The sequence below is a fragment of the Acomys russatus genome, chromosome 4, assembly GCF_903995435.1.
Source record: "Acomys russatus chromosome 4, mAcoRus1.1, whole genome shotgun sequence".
Taxonomy (NCBI): domain Eukaryota; kingdom Metazoa; phylum Chordata; class Mammalia; order Rodentia; family Muridae; genus Acomys; species Acomys russatus.
The window spans coordinates 31,286,219-31,305,123 of NC_067140.1; positions in this window are offsets into that span (position 1 = coordinate 31,286,219).

The following is an 18,905-nucleotide window of genomic DNA, read 5'->3' on the forward strand; positions in this document are numbered from 1 at the left end:
GGGAAGTAGGCAAAGTCGAGGAAGCATGAAGGCCGTGTTTAGAAGATAGAAGGCCCACTTCCTTCCTTCAGCTACTCTCTTCCTTTGCTGGATGCGTGAGGCTTGGTGCACAAAGGCCTTGCTGGCCAACATCTGCTTTCCTGTGACTTGTGGGCACCGTTTCCTTGAAGATTTGAACATTGTCTAAATAAAACCTCTCTTCATTTCTCTTCTCAGGTCTGAAAAAAAATGACTTTCATTTCCTCCTTTGGTGAGCAGAAATAAGGAAGCTGGTCTATGGAAGGCCTGTGAGTGCTAAGCACCCAGCTGCTTTGCTCACCCACTTGAGAACCCCACAGGGCACACTTCCATCCTCAGCGGAGGAAAAGGAGGCCGAGCAGCAGGGTGGGCACCAAGCCCACCTGGCTCCCCAGCCTGTTCTCAGCACTTGGGAATGGCAGAGCTTCTCTGTGCGGCTTCCCGTGTGAACACATCTCTATATACAGCCAGCGCTGGCAAATTGTGCCAGGTGGGCCTCAGCTTACTGCTTCCTAGTGCTTGGGCTCATTCTGGGAGAGAGAGGGCCCTGTTTCTTGCCCTGCATGTGTTCAGTGAGTAGCTGGCTACTTAGAGGTCGATGAATGTCTCTGGCCTATAAGCCAGTCTCTCCAGTGTTGGCCAGGCTGGACAGTAACCTGGCAAAATCTTGTAAGTTGGCTTGGCTGCTTTCCCTTCTCTTCTGCTCATCTTGGTCCCACACTTCTGTTCCCTGCTGTCAACATGTACCAGGAAGGACTTCAGAGCTGCCCTACCAGTAACAGGGCCCCACTGTTTTGGGATGCGGGAATATAGGAATGCCGAGCAGTGCAGTGGTTAAGATTGACCACCGGTTGTAACTTAAGGGAAGGCGTGCTAGACAGCGGACAGGGGTGGGGCAGAGCTAACAGTTAGGCAGTGCTGAACAAAGGGGACGTGAGGCCTGGGCGCTGGCTTCCATGAGCTGCACCTTCAGGTGGATGTGACATTCCCTGTGTTGAGGTGACTGATCCCATAAGGTGGGCATGAAACACCTCTGCATGGGGTCACTCTTGGAAAAATGACTCTGGCCCTTATAAATCTAAGCAAGCACACTCCATGTTTAGTTATGGCCTGTCTCATAGCTTTTTATGGGGGAGGTGTAAAAAACAAAAACAAAACACCTGTTCATTCCAGATAGGGAGACCAAATAAAGGATTAGATCGAAGTTGCACACCAAAACCATTTGGTGCAGAGAGAGAGAGAGAGAGAGAGAGAGAGAGAGAGAGAGAGAGAGAGAGAGAGAGAGAGGAGGTATATTAAGAGACAGTGAGAAAAAACTCCAGAGTTCCAGGGACTCTGGGGGAGGAATATAGTTGTAGCCCTGTTCAATAAGCTTTTATGGCTCTTATAGCAGGAATTAGATGGAAGACTTTATTGAGATTGGCCCATTTAGAGGGCACCATGGACCAAGCCAATGTGGAGTTCATACGGCATTTTGTGCTCCCCCAGCCTAATGGGGAGGGAGTCAAGTGCGCTACCTGACTTGCTTGTGATCTACCATGGGTCCAGTCCTTATTGCCCAAAGGTTGCTTAACTCCTGTACCAACAGCATTGTGGAGAGAGGGAGGGGAAGGGGAGGGGAGGGGAAAAGGAGAGGGAGGGGAAAAGGGAGGGGGAGGGAGGATTCTGCTCAGACACTGTTCACCTCTTAGTGGTAATCTGCATTTCAAGGAGGTGAAGGATTGAATGCCTCCTGTCTCCATGAATCTCATCTTCCCTCCATAAGAGAACGTTAATGTCCCCTACCTCCTGAGTGCCTCCTGCAGGCCAGCTGCTCTGATGCAAGATGGCAATGGCCACATTCAATTAGAAGACCCAACTGTAAGGCCAGCCTGGTACTCCAACAGTGAAGAGGCCAGCTTCCCAGTTCACAATGCCATCCTTTGCCTCATGGCCTTCCTGGTCTCAGCTCTGACCATTTAGACCTACAGGATGGAGCCTTGGGGTCCTTCTGGTCTCCATGAAGGCAGGGCATATTACTGAGCACCTTAATCATAAATCAGAGAAACCCAGTTAAGCTGATTTAGCAAAGGGAATAATAGCTTGCAGCTTGTCCAGCCTGGGCAGACTGTGTCCCCCACCTCGCCTGGTCTCTCCTTAACCAGAACAGTCTCAGTCTCTGTCTCTGTCTCTGTCTCTATCTCTGTCTCTCTCTCTCTCTCTCTCTCTCTCTCTCTCTCTCTCTCTCTCTCTGTCTCTCTGTCTCTGTCTCTCTCTCTCTCTCTCTCTCTCTCTCTCTCTCTCTCTCTCTCTCTCTCTCTCTGCCAAGTGGCACCTCCTATTCCTTTTGTTATCATGTCTGCTGTGAGCGCCAACCTAGGCAGGATCCTCTCCTCTCATTCATTTCTGGGAAGAAAGAAGAACTGACTGGACCAAATTGAGCTGCATGCCTAACCTGAGTCCAATCACCCATGTGTAGGTATAACCTACAGACAGTAGAATCCTGCCCCTCTCTGGATGCCTGGAGAACAAGGAGTCTTTGTCTTAGCCTCTTTGAGTGCTTCCCAGGTAGGTGCTGTAAGCCGAGTGTGTCCATCTTAGATCTCCACAAATCTACCCTCCAAGTTTCTCAGGAAGGAATGCTTTTTAAAATATTTAGTTGATTCTAGGTCTTGATAAATCTTTTGGTCTTTAGATAAAGGCTGATCCTGCCGAAGGAATTCGTAACATCATCTTCTTCCCGGAAATTTCTGCCGATGTTCTTAGTCACTTGTGGAGATCTTCCTGTGTTCAAGGCACAAAGCCCAAAGGTCAGAGCTGAGGCTGTATTCCCTGGGCAGCATCTTGGCTCTGTAGGCACTGGCCCTAGTCCATTCTCCAGGCCTCTCCCAAAGCAAGGAGATGCCAAGGAAAGACACTAGGCCATGTCTAAGCTGGGAGGGAGGGCTTAGGAGTGATCTTGGACCTCAGAGGACAAAGGAAATTTAAGAGGGAAACCCGCTTTGGGATGATCCCAGTGAGGTCAGCTTGGTGGTAGGTAGCCCAACTGGCTTCAGCTAGGAGTATCCCACAAATGTCTGTTGGGTGGACAGTCATCTGGTTCCTTAGCCCTTGTTTCTGGATGCACCTTGGACCCTGGGACACTAAGGATACATGTTCCCGGCCTCTGTTGCATTTGACTTGACTTGGAGTAGTGGTAACAGTGAATGACCCAGAGCGGAAACACGGGGGCCAAATGAGCAGCGTACCCTCCAAGTCCTCCCTAGGACCTGCAGTCCTCTCCACAGGTGAGATTTCTCTCCAGGCAGGCCCTCCTAAGTCTGTAATGTAGAAGAAGTTCACTCTTCCTTCTTTCTCGTCACGGTTCCAATTCCGTGTACTTCACAGGGATCCCACAGAGAAGCACTCGGATCACAACTGGGGGTGGGGTTCCAGAGACTAAGAGAATCCGTGCAGTCCCAAACACCGACGTTTAGAGCAGAAGGAAATGTTTTGGAATCACATAGACCTGACTGTTGGATTCTCCAAGCTTTCCTGCAGGATCTGGGGCAGTGACTCATCTCCCGCGTGGAGATTAAAGGAACGGATACAGGTTAGGACTGCAGGAGGAAGCCCTCGAGGAATGTCAGCTACTGTGTATTGCCATCCCAGGCTGCTTTGTTTCTGGGCCTCAGTTTTCTAGATTGCAAAAATGGGCTGAATGACCCTTCCTGAGCAGGGCTGCTGGGAATATGAACAAGACAATGAGCCCAGGTCCTGTCCCAGAGCCTGGAACCCTCCCTCGGTTGAAGCTCTGCTCGCTGCTAGAGTAAGTGACGCCTGCTCTAAGAAAAGCCCTACGTGTGAACTGGAACGCTCAGGCGCCAGCCTAGGAAACAGACCGCACTCGCTCCATTTCCCTCTCCACCTGGCGAGAGTTTCCACCGCTCAGGATAAAGCGAATGAGTACGTGCCTGCTCCCTCCCCCCGCCCCCCCGCCCCCCGTGGGTGTTCCTCGGGCTGAGGAGCGAGGCTGGATGCAGCTCCCAGAAAGCTCCTGGGGGAGGCCTGGAGAGGCTAAAGTACTGAAGATGCCAAGCCTGACTAGAGATCCATCAAACAGCGGGGCACTTCCTGTAGTGTGGGGTGGGGCACAATGTGCAGGGACATCTTTCTTCCAAAGACAGGCATGGACAGAGCCCATGAAAAAGATGACCACAAATTAATGAGTATTTATGATGCTCTGGGCGCTGGGCCAAGAGGCTGAATGGATCCCAGCCATCATCATCTGTACAGTGGGGCATATCGCTTCCTGTCTCTGAGCCTCAGTCTCCCTTTCTGTGAGTGGTCCTAACAGTGACATCAACTCCGAGGGCTGCTGTGTTGGGGACTGGCTGACTAACGAGCTAGTGCAGTGCTTGTCCCAGCGATTTTAGCCAGATCTGGAGTTTGGCTGTAGGCAGCCATTGGTACAGCCCCTACCACTCTGAAGAAAGTGGAAATACTCAGGTGTTAAAAGTGGGGCGCTTGGGCTGGAGAAATGACTCAGTGGTTAAGGGCACTGCCTGCTCTTCCAAAGGTCTTGAATTCAATTCCCAGCAACCACATGGTGGCTCACAACCACCTATAATGTTATCTGATGCCCTCTTCTGCAGATAAAGCACTCATATACAATAAATACAATAAATAAATCTTTTTAAAAAAAAGAAAAATGGGGCTCTTTGGGGCTCGCCTGACTCCTGGCATGCACAAGGAGAGCAGGCAACAGGTTGGGTTGGTGGAGAAGCTGGCTCTGAGAGCCAAGGATGAACTTGCTGTCTCCAGTGCAGATGGAAGTGGAGGCCTATGGAGTCAGGGTCTTGGAGATGGGAAATCCGATGGGAGACTTTGAAGTAGAAATCCTGTAGGTCAGGGGACTTGGAGGAAGAGGGCTGAGGTGTCAGGGGACTTGGAAGGAAGGGAGCTGCAGGGTCAGGGCACTTAGAGATTGAGGTCAGGACATTCAGAGGTGTGGAGCCTGTGAGACTGGAGGAACCCTGCAGGATCGGGGGATCCTACAGATTGGGTGATCTGGCTAAGACCACACAACCAGCCAGGGGCAGAGACAACACTAGAATGTCAGGTGACCCCACCCCAAGCACTGCGTAGTGCACAGGGCACTTTCCCAGCACTTGTGCCAAACAGCCTTGTCATCCTAGGCTAGAAGTTCTGGACTGGCCCCTGTTCTTGAGGTCAGTTGAGTGAGACTGTTGTCCAAGTGACCATTTGCAAGCCACCCTGACCTCATCGTAGTTGGATCTTTCCCATAAGCCATGAAGGTGAATTTCAGAGATGTGCCCAAGGCTTTGGATTCTGAAAGGTGACTCCATTGGTCAGGGACATGGCCCCTGTGGCTTTCACAGACATTCTCCCATCTCTACATTCTGATGTCTCTGGGCTTTCAGCCTTCCCTGACAAGCTTCGGTGCTGCCAAGACATTTGGTTATTTCACTCATTTTATTAATAAATGTGTCCTGATGCTAAGCGCATGGAAACTGCTGCCTGGGAACAGCACTGGAGCATGCTCTCGGGATTCATCTAGCTGAGCTGTGGCTACAGGAGAAACAGACAGGGATCCAAGGGGAGAGGAGTCAGGATACTGGATGGCCCATGTAAGACACCTGGGAGTATCTGAGGACCTCGGGGACTTGGAGAAACCAGATGGGAGGAAGCCTGCTGTCTTAAGCCCATCACTGGAGGACTTCGCCACATGGAACCTAGAGGTCTGCTCAGCCCAGACACCGACACATGGCCACATTTCCTCCCAGAGCTGCTGGGTCTGGGTGGGCAGCAGGAGTCAAAGTTCAAGGTAGTAGGTACAACTCCCCTGTAGAGGACCTTGACAAGCTCAGTCAGAGAGTAAACCCAGCCTCAAAGAAAATATAGGCCTAGACCTGCCCTATGGAGGGAGTTGGCAATCTCCGGGGTTACGTAAGGACATGGCCAGGAGCCTGCCACATCCAGGCCCCCATTGTCCATAACTATGGAATCTGCTCCTGATAAGGATGCTTCCAGGGAGAGGTATCTCCTAATCAAACACCTCATAAGCACAAGTGGAACAAGTGGACAAGAGCGCCTGGTCCCCATCGGAGCTCCCCGCCCCTCCAGCCAGGGCGTATGTTCCAATCTATTACTGGCCAGTGAATAAATAATCCCAAGGCCCTGGCAGGATCTTTACCCTTTAAGGGAATGAAGCTCAGCTCATTTGGGAGGGACAGAACACCGCCCCAAATCAAAATTGGCTTGGGGAGTGCCACTTGCAAGGGCTATCATAGCTTCAGCAAAGCAGACAGGAAGGAAAATGGAAAGATGGGTGCAAAGGCCAGGCACATCCAAGGTGTCTGAGACGGTCCCTCAAAAGTATTGGGCCAGGGAGTGACCATGACATCATCTGGACAGCCACGTCCTATAGAAGCCATCAGTGGTCTCATCCTGGGCTCTTTGCGTGCTAGCCTGGCTTCTCAGTTGGATTCTGACCTTGAAAGCGACAGAGCTGAACCCTCAGGCTGTAGTCTAATTGGTAGAGTGCTTACCAAGCACACAGGAGGCCCTGGGATCTATCCCCAGCACTGCATAAACTGGATGTGATGGCACACTCCTGTAATTCTAGCACTTGGGAGGTGGAGACAGAAGGGTTATAGGTTCAGGACCATCCTTGTATATATAAGAAGTTTGAGGTCATGCAAGACCCTATCTCATGATGATGATGATAATAATAAGGGCCTACTGGCTCTTCTTGGCCTGGGTATGCTTTCTCCCACCCTGTAGGACATGTGACACGCCCCTCTCTGTCTCCCTCCCCCCTACTCCTCCACCTGCGGCCTCCCCCCCATCCCTCCCCCATCCGTCATTTCTTGGTCTCAGCTGTAATGTCAGCCTTAAAGGGTCTCTATCTGTCTCGGAGCCTCCATCCCATTTGGTCATTATGTCAGTCTGGACACAGACTCTGTTGTTTCCCCTACAAGATGATGAGTTTGGGGTTCATCAGACTATCTGGATCTGCTGTCTACACTGTCCTATACCTCAGCACCTGGTATACTGTAAGTACTCAGATGAATACAGATGGCGAAATGAATGAATTGAGCTGAACGGCCTCAATCGCATCTTGAACATGGAGAGTCTGACTTCTACCTTCCCAGCTGAAGACCTGGCCAACCATCTACCTTGTCCTGATACCACAGGGCAAGACGTGCAGCCCGAGAAGGCTGCAGGAGCAGGGGAGACAAGGGAGGAGGGAAGGAAAGGAGCCTTAGCACTCTGGGTACTGCCTCTCAGCCTCAGTGCTGGGTAAGCCATGCAATAAAGGACCTGAGCTCCCCTGATGTGGTGGCTCCTTCCCTGTCCCTACTCCCCCTCTTCCCAGGAGCTGATTGCTTGTCTTTCAATAGCTTGACTGGGCTGCTCACACCTCTACCCACCCCACCCTATTCTGCGGGAACCTGCTAATCCCCTACACCAGGTTCTTCTTCACTGCTGTCACAGGCTGACTTGTGGGGGACTCTTCTCCCAGGAAGAGGGCCCTGTGATTTAGCAGGGGACAGGGGCTGGCCATCTGTTCTTCAGGCCTGCTCCCTACAGAGAGGCCGTTCAGAGCTTCATAGCCTGTGTCTGCCCCTTCCTGGGCCAGGAAGGAGCAGATGGCCCACTGCCATCCAGGAGTCTGGGTGCCCTAAGGCCAAGGCGGAAGCAGGGGCATGGTGGATCTGTCCTGTGCTTACTTATGCCAGCACCCTCCTTTACCAGGTCTCTGTCCTGGGGTTAGACTTGGAGCCAGCCTACCACACCTGACTCTAAGAAACCCACCCTAAGGATGACTTCACATGTGTCACTCAGGCCAGAGCCCTGAATTCACTCCAGAGGCACTAGTCACTTAGCCCAAGCCTCATAAATTATGCTCTAGGGCAGTGGTCCTCAACCGTGCTAGTGCTGTGACCCTTTAGTGTAGTTCCTCATGTTATGCTGACCCCCATCCATAAAATTATTTTCATTGCTACTCCATAACTGTACTTTTGCTGCCATTATGAATCATAATATGACTATCTGTGTTTTCCAATGGTCTTAGGCAACCCCTGTGAAAAGATTGTTCAACCTGCCACAAAGGGGTCATGACCCCACAGGCTGAGAAGGCTTGCCCTAGGAGGTCTGGACAGGCCTGAGTGGAATCCTAAGGCCTTGCACACTAGACAAGTACTGAGCTGTAGTGACGCCCTCTTACTTTTTAATCAGGGTCTCACTAAGTTGCCCAGGCAGGCCTCCTCACCCCCCCTTACTGAGACTACAGGGGTGCACCAGGCCCAGTAGAACCTGCATATTGATTGAGTGATTGATTAAGATAGGGTATTTAGCCCTGACCTCAGGACCTCACGCTCCTATGCTGCTGCTGCTGCTGCTGCTGCTGCTGCTGCTGCTGCTGCTGCTGCCTTTTAAGGTCTGACCCTCCTGCTCACATCTCCCTAATCTGGGACTACAAAGGGGCAGCAGGGGTGGGAGGTGGAGAGTGGGGACACCATGCTGGGTTTAGGGTTTAGGTGTTGCTGGGGATCGAACCCAGGCATCCAGGCATGCTATGAGAGGGCTCTACCAACTGTGCCACATTCCCAGCTATGTTTTTAGTAGACCAAGCAAGAGTCCATTAAGGTCTTCCAAATACTGCCCTCTGGCCGGTTCTGTTTATTTCCAGCCTGCATGACAGTCAGAGGTCTGGGCTAGGGGCATGGGAATAATTGTGATCCCCACTTAACCCAGGAAGAAACTGAGACACAAACACACTCACCCCCTGCCCCTCCCCGCCAAAAAGCAGGCAGTTTTCCAAAATAAATTTCATGAGGTCTGTCCTTGCAGAGCTGGTGGCTCCTTAGTTAATGACTTCTGGCCACTCAGGTCCTCAGGGGAAAGGAGGGATCCCCTGAAACACTTCCCTCCTCTGCGTAGCTCCATTCAAAGGCCCCAAGTCCTGAAACAATTATGGCATTTCCCTCATCCCCAATGAATCCTAAATAAAAATAACAGAAACTCCAAATTAACTATAAGGAAATCCCACAGCACCACAATGCTCTAAAAGCAGCTCTTAAAAGAGAAAAGTGAAATTGTTTGAAACATCTCTCTTATTTTATTAGTGGTCCTGTGTCTAGGACACAGTTTCTCATCTTGTCTTTCTTGGTGCCTCCATCCCTGCCTCACCCTCAGCATGGGATCTGGGTGACAGGCAGGTGGACAGCTGGAGCACCCTCTGGACCACAAAGGCTGCCCTCTTGTCTCCTTGACGACCCAGGTTCCCTGAAGAAACATCCCAGGTTTCCTCTAACCCTCACTTCTGCCATGCCTCCTTCAATCCAATCCTCTACCCTGGAAAGCAAGGCGGTCCTACACCATTTACCAGAGACCCACTCTCTCCTAGGACCTTAGAAAAATAGGAAGGAAATAGAGAAGTCTAGAAGGGCTACAGGGGAAAAAAAAAAAAAAAAAAAAAAAAAAAAAAAAAAAAAAAAAAAAAGGCCTGCTGTGTCCCTGAGTAAGTCCCTTCACCTCCCTGTGCTTTAGAAAGCAACAGAAGGCCTACATTGCCTGCCTGCCTTGACTTTGAGAAAGGAAGGCAACAATGGCGCCTTAGAAGGTGCTTAGAGCCACTGGCTGAGAGATGTGCATTCAAAAGGTTTGTATCCCCAAGAGCTATTGGCTGCTGGAGCAAGAATGGTCCAAGCAATGCCCATGTAGGATGTCTGGAATTGTCTGGGAGGGAGACTTTGATCAATCCCCACCGCTTTTCAGAACCTCGGTGACACAGGCTTTCTCCATGCCCTCTGGCAGGAAAGGCAGGGCCCTGATGACAGACTGATAGATAACACTGCATACTGCTCTGTCCCACTGTCACCCCTGAGTTCTTGCCACTGAGGCAGTCTCTGGGAGCTGAAATCATCCCCTCTATTGTGTCCATGGGGACAATGAAGTCCTGAGTTTAGGCACTAAACCCAGCCCAGGGAGCCTGGGAGTCCCAGGGCCTCAGCCTGATTGCCTGTGGTGACTGAAGCTTCCACAATATTACAGCAGCAATTACTCCTTAAATTGGTGATTTCTCACTGTTGATGCAGCTAGGTGGCCTTTTTATTTTCTTTTCAGTTCGCATTCACCAGGCAGGGGGAGGGGACTATAGGCTTGAGGGAAGAAACAAAGGGAAGACAAAGAAAATGCCATGGGGTGGGAAGAGGTCTGGGCAGAGAGAGGCTCTGGCTGCCCAGATTTCTCACCATCTGGGAGGCCACCCAGGAAGGGAGGGAGGAGGAAGGGAGGGAGGGGCAGGCCGGATAGCAGGAGTGTAGGGGCAGGGTCAGAGGTGGCCATTGGTTCCTGGGTCCTTCTGGAGTCCAGGACTTCAGGGCCCCTGGGTGGGGTGGGGGAGATGGGAGGGTAGCTAAGCCCACCTCCCTTTCAAGTGCTCCTCATTTTTATGCCCCCATTCCTTTCAGATCCTCCCATGTGCGTGGCACTGGGTTAGGATTCTCTCAGCTGGAAATGTGGCTGAACTGGTAGAATGCTTGCTCATTATGCATGCCTGGGGTTCCACCCCTCCCCCAGCATCTCATAAACTGGGCATGGTCACACACACATGGAATCCTAGTACTGGGGAGGTGGAGGCAGGAGGATCAGAAGTTTGAGATCATCATTGGTTAGTGTAGGTTACATACGACTCTGCCAATAAGGAGAGAGAGGAGAGAGGAGAGAGAGAGAGAGAGAGAGAGAGAGAGAGAGAGAGAGAGAGAGAGAGAGAGAGAGAGAGAGAGAGAGAGAGAGAGAGAAACATATGGTCTTGGCCATAGTAGCCAGCCCTGGGCACTAGACCGCAGCTGTCAAATCTAGTTCAGTGCCTCTTGGGAATGAGTGGCTGCCAGTTTGAGGTGTCTGTGGGGGCCTTGGGCTATAGAGTCAGAGGTCAAGAAGGCAGTCCAGATAAAATAATATCCACACTGGCATAAAAGGAACATGAACAAGGAATGTTAACTGAAGGTGGAGATGAACCAGGCAGAGGGACCAGGATGACAGAGGGAGGCACCTAGGGGTCCTGGCAAAAACATCTGCTCTGCTACTCTAATCTACTGCAGTACAAGGGGCTCTGATGGGTTACACACACACACACTGTGTGTGTGTGTGCTCATACACGCATGTGTGTGCTATGCATTCATTCCTTCATTTGTTTTAGATGGCGCCATTTAAAGTCTACCACAAATCTCACCGAACAAAGTGGCAGATCTGTGATGGCCTGCACCCCGAGGCCACAATGTACTGCTGTACAGGCTGTGCACTGAGCCGCTCCATCTGCTTCAAGAGTAACAGCCGGTGGCCCTGCTCCACACTGCCATTTATTAGTAGTAATTGCCCATTGTCTTTCTCTCTGTTTACATAATATGAGAGAGTGAGATCTGAGAACATGGAAGAGTATGAGGCAGGCCAGAGGGAAGTAGGTACACTTACGGTACCTGGAGATACACGTGATAAGGTCAGTGGGCAGGATGAAGCAGGCGAGGGAGAGCAATATGATCTGCCAAGGGGTCCTGCCAGAGAGAGGGTGGAAAGGAGCCAAAAGCAGGCTTGGGATGAGCACTGGCTGAGGAGGGAAGGGCACATGCAAAGGGTCTGAGGTAGAAACACCTTCACTGGCTGCACAAAGATGAGTTTCCTATGGCTATAGAGGAGGGGCTGTGTGCAGGGAACAGAGACCACAGAATCACAATGGCCACAGTGGCAGGGGAGAAGGGAGGCTGTGTCTCCCAGTCTCTGATCTGCTTTGCATAAACTCTGCAGTGGTTGGAGCTGGGGGATGGATTAGATACACAGTGGCCTGGGGAAGAGGAGGTGGGAGTGGCCATTTAGAGAGGGATGGAGAGTATGCAAGGCTGTTGGGTGCTCCTATTCCTTCCGGTGAGAATGAGGGTAAGACAGCAGCTTACCCTCAGGAGAATAAAACATGTTTAAACCCATTTTACCCACCAAGGAAACGGACAAGGTACTAACTGCGCTCCCATTAGCAGCTGAGTCAACAGGCTCAGATGTGGGGAGTGCCACTTCGGTTCCGTTCTCATTGCTCTGGGGAGACTTGAAAGAACTTGCTCCCTGTCTCAGCATCCTTATAATCTCTTCTGTCTCCATGAATGAGGGTCCCCTATCCACCACTGGACCCGAGGCCCGGGCATTACAAGACCCTGTGCACAGGCTGCAGCTGAAAGCACACGTTAGCCGTTAATGGCCCCAGGGAGGGTGCAGTTCACACGTCTGCTGGGCTGGTTGGCACACACTGTGCCCTTAACAATAAGCTATAAAGCCGTAACTTATTTATACCCAGAAACCAGATCGTTGTCTTCTGCCAGCTCTCCTGCATCCCTTCTTCAGTCAGGCAGAGAGGTTCCCAGAATGCCCTGGGACTGGAGCATAGTGGAGTAGAAGAAAGAGGCAAACAAATTTGTCAAGACAACTGAACACCTACTACGTGCCCTTTGTGATCTTTCATTGAATTATCTAAATAATCCTGTGAAGGGGACAGAGAGACCAAGTCTCTGTCTCTATCAGCGGGTAGCTTGGGAGACACAGCAAATGGTGACCAAACATCTTAGAAGTCTCCTTCACAGCCTCATGTGCAGAATTCTAAAAGTCCCCCACCACACTGGTGATTGGTACAGCAGTGAGAGCTCAGAGAATTCCAGAATCATGACACCATTTTGTCAAGAGACTGAGGTCCTAGGACGCTACAGCCAGCCAAGGCTACACCACTAGGAGTAGGCAGTCCTGCAGAGGCAATGGGCCCCTCAGCAAGCATGAAGCCTCTCTGAGGGTTGGATCCCAGTCACTTAGTGCTGTGAAAGTCCTGCTGGGCCCAAGGGCCTGGGCAGAGTAAAGGTTATGGGGCTATGAAGTCAGACAAAGAACCACCATCTCAGTGCCTGTAGACTTACAGGGACAGACAGGTGAAAAAGGATTCTGTGATTCGGTGTGACAGCTGCCATGGCCAGGTGTGCTCAGATCTGGAAGAGGCCCTTCCAATTCTTGGCAGGAAGGACCTCTGTGGGTGAGGGTGCTGCCGGGAGCCCAGCCTGAGTAAAGGTCGGAGAGGAAGTTGAAGCTGAAGTTGGGGCAATAAGATCTGTGTTGGCTGGGGATTTGCAGGATCTGTGGGTGGGGAGAATGTTAGCTTTGCCACCCACATTTAAGGATTCAACTCTCTTGTGAATAAAGTCAACCTGGACCCCAGTTTCTCATCTGGGCGATGGGCCACCTCCCAGAAGTTACTGAGTTTGATATGCACTCATAAGATCTGCACCTTGAAGTCCCAGTAACGCTAGGCTTTTCTCTCCCACTATGTGATGGGGCGTGGGGGGGCTGGTGTGCTGGAAGCTGAGGGAAAAGAGTGCCTGTTCAGCCTTAAGGCTCTCCTGGGCCCAAAGATTATCCACCAGGCCCATTCCCAGGCTGCTATGCCTAGCTCTGCAGAGGGAGGAACAGGGGGTGAGTAGCCTCGTAGGTGCTCCTGTAGATGGCCCAGCCGGGGTGAGGCGGGCCGCGCAGGCCTGCGCAGCTCCCAGCAGTTACATAAGGACGCTGGGCGCCGGGAGAGCTGCCTTTGTTGCTGCTGCTGCTGCTGCGATCCGCCTCGGCAGCGCCGAGTATTAATAAACCGATCGCCCGGAACGCAGGCGGGCGGGTGGGCAAGCTGCGGGACGATTGGGGCTGCAGCGCTGGGAGGGAGCGACACCCACGGCACCCTCCCCGCGGGAGAAAGATGATGCTGCCTCCAAGCTCCTCTCCAGCGTCTTTCTCTTTCCCACCCACCTGCTAGCAGGTGGGTGCTAAGAAATCAAACAGTAATCCAGAACCCATCAGTGTGGCCTCCAGCCACTTTGCTACCATTTCCATGATGCATAGTATCTGGCCTTGGCCTTACCTGTAAAACAGCAGAAAAGCACCTAAGTGTTAATTAAAGTGCCCTCCCGACTAGCCCTCCTCTGCCTCCTCCTGGTCTTCCCAGTCCCCTCTTCCTTGTCTTCCCCACTCCTCTTCCACCCCTGCTTACTCCTCTCCCCTCTCCACCCCTCCCTCCTGCCCTCTCCACCCCTCCCTTCCCCCCTCCTTTCCCCTCTTCTGTGTACTAGAGAGAACAAACCCAGGGTTTGTGCATGCTAGACAAATGCTGTACCACCCAACTACACCCGAAGCCCTCCAGGCATTAAGGGTGTTTTGTTTGAGACAGGCTCTTACTATGCAGCCCAGGCTAGCCTCAAACTCACTGCCCTTCTGCCTCAGCCTTCTGAGTGCTGGGATTACTAGCCAGCATCTTGTCTGGAAAAGAATCTGTTTTAGTAAGCTAATGTATGAGTCTGAGGCCTCCCCCAAGTCTGTCCAGTGCAGTCTATAAAATCCCTTGAAGGATACCGCGCCCCGCCCCCTCCATCCTAGCTTTCTACTCTGTTGCCTGGGGGAGGGTGCATACATTTTTAAGATTCTCTCCCCAACGTGCTCTGAGAACCACAGCTTAGCAAAGCCATTTGTAATCAAGAACCCCAGGCGCAGGGAAGACAGGACCTGAGTTTAAACTCTAGAACCCAAGTAAAAAACCCTGTCTGTGGGGGCTGTACTTGTAATCCCAGAGCTTGGGAGGCAGAGACAGAGGCTATCTGGCCACTGGGTAGCCTAAATGGTGAGCTATAGAAACCCAGTATCAAAGGTGGGTATCGTTCCTGGGGGGTGTCACCTGAGGATATGGACCTGTTCTACATGCATGTGCACACACATGTACATGGGTACACATATGTGTGCACACACATACATGCACATTTTAAAATTTTCTGCTTGACAAATCTTTCCCTGGGACCATATGTGATTTCCTTTGGCAAACATGGTCACAGTTTGAAGGAGAGGTTGGGACTCTAAGGGACACTGTCTGTGGGAGGCCTGGCAATCTCTGCCGTGGGCACCCACAAAACCAGAGCTACATTGGGCTCTGGGCTGGACTGCCAGGGTTGCATTCTGATCTGTCTAGTGTATGACCCATTGAGTTTTAGTTTCCTTATCTATAAAGTGGGTGAATAATGGGACCAACCTCATAAGATTTATTAAGACCACTCAGACCAGGAAAGTTCCTAGTGTGGGGTCAGAATGTCCCTCTTTGAGAGATTCTGAAGTTTGGTGGGTATGGTACCCAAGGATCCCAGTATTCCTTTGAGCAGGAGGCAGTTAAAAGACTAGATATAGCCTAAGTGGGAAGCCCAGGGGCCAGGATATGGCCCTCAGGCCAGAGTGACTGTTGTGAGGGTGTCTGTGGATCAAAGAATCTGCTTTCCTCTGTGCCCTCCTACCCACAGTAAGTCTTCTCATACCAGGGGTCAGCACTCTGAGAGTCTCTAGTCAGCCTGAGGCACTTATCTGATTTATGGAAATGTCATCTGTTCCCCCAAGGGAACTAAACACCCTTGAGGTTAGGATACCAGGTCCTGGCCCTATTTTCAGCTGGTGACAAAAGCTTGTTTGCAGGTAGCAGCATGCACCCCCTGCCCCCATCTCTAGGCCATTCATCATCGAATCAATGAGTGTCTTATTGAGAGCTTGCTGTGAGTCAGGCCTTGAGTTAAGGACTGACACATGCAGCTCCCTCAGTCCCTCAGCACCTAGGACAGTCACCATGGCTTCTCTTTCCATTTGACAGATGAATGGACTCAAAGAGGCTGGGGAGCCACTAAGCTAGTTAAAGAGGATCAAGGCCTTGCACCTCACTTGGTCCAGGAAGGATTTTTCTGGGCTGGCCTTGTCCGTAGCTTTCCTGACACTGCACGCAAGGTTGGCTTCCCAAGCTGCCCACCATTCTTTCTCCAAGAGGCCTGAGTTCCACTGTCATCTCCTCCTCCCTTCCTGTCCCCCCCCCCCCCCGCAAAGCTTCTTTCTTCCAGGTAAGGAGCTGTGTGACATTTCTTGCTCCCACAGCATCCACAGCAAGTGCGACAATGAAGATGAGTCAGCAAGGGAGGGCAGCCACGGGGGCGTGAGTTGGGATGGCTAGTTTACAGACTGGAGGAGAGAAGGGGAAGCAGACAGCAGGAGGGAGGGAGGGAGGGAGGGAGGGAAAGCCTGGAGATTCCTGACCTTCCCCTTTCTCCTTCAGACCCCGCCCCCAAAGCTCTGTTCAGCCAAAGGCTACCCCCAAAGGTCCTGGCTAGGTGTCTCAGAAAGAAAAAAACTGTTGGAAGTGAGAGGAGCAAGGAAAGGCAACTGACCCAGCTCAACTCATTCTCTGGAGTCTCAGAGGAGTCAGTTTCAGCTTAGGCCTCAGGGGCACCCCTGTGGCAGCTGCAGCTCATCCAGGCTCAACAGTTGTCACCTCAGAACCACCTTTTGTAGTTTCTGAAGCACCTTTACCCTGCTCCCCGGCATCATCATCATCAGCAGCAGCAGCAGCAGCAGCAGCAGCAGCAGCAGCAGCAACAGCAGCAGCAGCTTTCTGTGTACAGCTCCAAGCTAATGGCTTAGGACAGATTACACTATTGTGGCTAAAGTTTCTGAGACACCTAAGAAGGCCACTCAGTCCTCAACTATAGTTTATAGAGAAGGAAACAGGCTCAGAGGAGTAGAACTGTTGGCCCATGGTCCCATAGGCAGGATTTAAACCTATGCATGTCCAATAGTCCCAATAGTTGAGGGAGGTGGCATTGCTGAGACCTTTCTGCATAGGTCCTGCTCCAAGACCATGTCCAGTGCTAGCTCCCATAGCCCTCTCCATTCCCTGCTAACCCTGCTCTATCTGCAGACACCTTCGTTTTGAATTGTCACTGTTGTTTGTTGTTGTTGTTGTTATTGGTGTGTGTATGATGAGGGTACCCACGCCATGGCACACATGTTGGGGTCAGAGAACAACTTCCTAAAGTCAGTTCTTTCCCTCTACCTTTATGTAGGGTCCAGGGATCGAACTCAGGCCATTAGGTTTATGCAGCAAGCTCTTTGCCCACTAAGCCACCTCTCTAGCCTGCATCTGTTTTATTGTTTTTTTGGGTTTGTTTGTTTGTTTGTTTGTTTCATTTCAAGATGGTGTCTCATATAGCCCATGCTGGTCCTGAACTCCTTATGTAGCTGAGGATGTTCTTGAACTCTTGGTCTTTCTGCCTCCATTTCTGGAGTGTTGGGAACACAGGTGGGCATGTGTCACCATGTTCTGCTCACGGAAGCATGTTCTCTCCCTCAGGGCCCATAGTCCAGAGGTGAGTTGCATGCTCCTCCCCCACTTCTCACACCCACCTGCACACAGCGCTGGCACAGTCACCACACACACTGCACATACTCCCTCCCTCTAGGGCACAGAGGTGCTGCCTTTCTTGCTAAGGGAGCCCAGGACAGGACAGATGGCGCAGCAGCTGCTGGGTCTCTGTGGGAGTGACCCTCACTGGTCGGCAGTTCCCCAACTCTTGTCCCACTCCTGCGGTTTTCAGGAGAGCATTTTTAGCACATTTCCAGTCCTGGCTCTACAGGAGCAGTAAGAATCTGAGTTTCCATTTGGCAAACTTTTTATCCAGTCACCTCACTGACTTCTCTCTAGCTCTAAGGAGCAGCAATGGCTACATGTCCATTTCCCTCCCAGATGCAAAGAGGGTCACCAGGGCAGGGAATTTGGGGTGGTGTTTACCCTCAGAGTCCATGCAGGCCAAATATCCATGTTGCTTCACGTGACTATGTGCCTGACCAGGTAAGCTTGCCGCCAGCGATGGAAAGATGAGGTAACTCCGAAACATGTTCGAACAAAGGGCTCAGCATGCATTCTCTCTTACATTGCCCGGAGCTCTGGGGAGGACGCTCCATCCCATCTCCACTTTCAGCTGAGGAAATGTCAAGGGCTGAGCAGTGGTCTAAGGAATGTTCTTAAACAAATGCACATGAGTTGGGGAAGAGTATGCATAGAGGTGGGTACCCTCGGGGAAATGATGGTGCAATGGGTAGATAGCCTCTTGTCACTCTCAACACTATTTTTCCAATTAGGAAGAGGCCCATTTAGTATCGAGCACTCTGTGTCTGGCAGTATCCAAGCAGAGGCCACAGAGAGCTGGTGCGGTACAGAGAAGGGTCTGCACTCGGTGGTGCATACCCTCTGAGCTCTGTGTTCTCGCAGCCTCCCAGCCTATCAGCTGTGACTGTGAGTGTGAGTGGTTTCCCTCCTGTTTGAGATCATGGAAATGTCTCTGTCCTCCCAATAGGAGACCTCTGAGAACAGGGATGGTCCTCTGTCAACTTCAAGGCCCCAGGGCTCACTCAGCACTTTACCTGGCACACAGGGTCCCTCTGGATAGCTATACCTTCTTTGCAAAGCATCAGTGGAGAGTTCACCTCCTTATAGACACGGAAACCCCAGAACACAGATACCCAGAGCTTATAGGCTCTGTCTACACTCAGCGCCGCTGAAGGTATAAGCCCTGTCTGGCTCCACTTGCATGCTGCTAGTGACAGTGAACTCACTACCTCTAATGCAGCCTCTTCCTCAAGGGGACAGTATGAGTCATTATCATCAGGTCAGGCCTCGAGAATTCTACCTCCAGGTCCTGCTCCTGGTGAGACACTGGGAAGTGTCTCCAAGTCTGAGAGGGATAACACTGGGTTCCAGTGACACAGCCTAGAGCCCCGCATGCTGAAGGGGCAGATGCTGCAACAATGAATCCATCGTCTTATCTTTATCCAGAGGTGAGACTTGGAACTGTTCTGGGACCAGGCCATGATGAAACTCTTGATCAGGGACAGGTGGCTTGGATGTGCAGTTCATTCCACACAGCTCGAGGCAGGCCTAATCCAGAGCCGCAGACATGACTGGCTGAGTGATTCATTCATTACTGGCCAGCACTAGCCAGGTGTTCAGCGAGAGCGGGTGGCACTGTGGG